The following is a 1,769-nucleotide window of genomic DNA, read 5'->3' as shown; positions in this document are numbered from 1 at the left end:
TGAAATGTGAGCGAGGATCCGTGTGAGGCGAAGCGGCGTGCTGCATCATTGTTTTTGATTTTAGTCCAATAAGGTTGAGAAAATAGCATGTACATTTGCTGGATCTAACATAAAGGTTTGAATGTGAAACTAGAAAAGAAATGTGAATGTGCAAATGAGCTTTTCTCCGAGCTGACATAGCAAAGTGAGAATAGATTACCTTAAGACGGGGGTCACCAGGTAGACCCCAAGGACCACATGAGTTGTCTGCAGGCCTCTTGTAAAAATGTCTCAACTGTGATAAGACATTCCGATTTCCTACGAATGTCGCCAAAGTGAACATTTGTAAATATGGTGTATAGAAAGTGTTGCATATAGATTGATCCGTTTCCTATTGTTAAATCATTATTCAGGTGAGAAATCAAAAACATGATCAATGTCTTCACATACCTGCAGATCCATCGATCCATTATTTGTCACGCTTATCCTCGCGAGGGTCCCGGCCGTGCTGGAGCCTGTCCCAGCCTCGTTGGGGCAGTAGGCGAGGCACACCCTGAACCGGGCGCCAGCCAATCGCAGGACACAGGCGAACAACCATTCGCCCTCACAATCACACCTGGGGACAAATTAGAGTGTTCCATTAACCTGCCATGCATGTTTTCAGAATGCGGAAGGGAGCCGGAGTACCCGGAGAAAATCCACATAATGCACGGGGAGAACATGCAAAGTCCACACAGGAGCCGCAATCGAACTCTGCACCTCATAACTGTGAGGTCGACCTGCTAACGTGTCACCCACCGCACTGCCCGTGCCGACATCAAACTGGCTGGCTGCTTCGTAGGTGCTTGGAGGAAATAACAGGACAGATTTCCTGATTTGATTGTCAGAATTCAATAATTCAGTCATTAAAAAGTATTACATTGATAATATAACACATGCGCGCACACACACACAAACACAAGAACAAAAACATTGAGAGACAGGTGCGGCAAACAGGTGCTGTTACCTGCCTTAAAATGTCGTTGAGGACTTGCACTGAGTGCAAGTTTCACAAACAATCCAACTGACGATGTTTTGGCACATCAAATGTTTTTGCTAATTTGCGATTGTGTGATAAATAAACGGTTGGGCAGGTAAGCCAGTGACCCGAGACTGTTGCTTTTCTGTTGCTGTGGGAAAGTTGAAGTTCATTCATGAGGATAATTTCATTTTCAGAATACTACAACTTTGTAATTGTCACCTTTTTTTTTTTTTCGCAATGTGAACTTAATGCTACTTTGTCCACTTGCGTGCAACGCGAGTACAGCGGCATGCTAAGCGCCGTTGCTGCCTCGGACTTGAGCACAAGGCTGACACCGCTTCAAAACGGATTGTTGATGGTCGGGGTGGGCGGAGGCGTGCGTGGTGACATTTTTCTGCTAGATACATTCGTCTAGTTTATTGTCCATCCAAAGATGTTTGTGTGTCCATTTGAATTTTTTTGGTCGATGGAGGAGTCGTCAGGCTTCTCTCGAGGTCGCAGACATTCACCAACAATCGTAATGGTTGATCTTGTTGCAAAGACGTTTTGAAAATGACAAGGAAAACGGTTCACGACCGTTAAAACGGTTTGGCAATGTCTGGCAAACATCTTTGCAACATTGTACAAACCCTGGAAAAAAAAACATTCACGTGTACATGAGTGTGCAAACCTTCACCGCTCACTGAGATAAGGTGGAGGCCGAGGGCAACCGCCCACGCACCTCTGCACGTTCCTGTGGACAATATTCTTTGAGCAGAGAACGAGTCAG

The sequence above is a fragment of the Hippocampus guttulatus genome, chromosome 3 (assembly GCF_054856545.1).
Source record: "Hippocampus guttulatus isolate MCC_2025c chromosome 3, RoL_Hgut_1.0, whole genome shotgun sequence".
Lineage (NCBI taxonomy): Eukaryota > Metazoa > Chordata > Actinopteri > Syngnathiformes > Syngnathidae > Hippocampus > Hippocampus guttulatus.
This window is presented reverse-complemented; position numbering follows the sequence as displayed.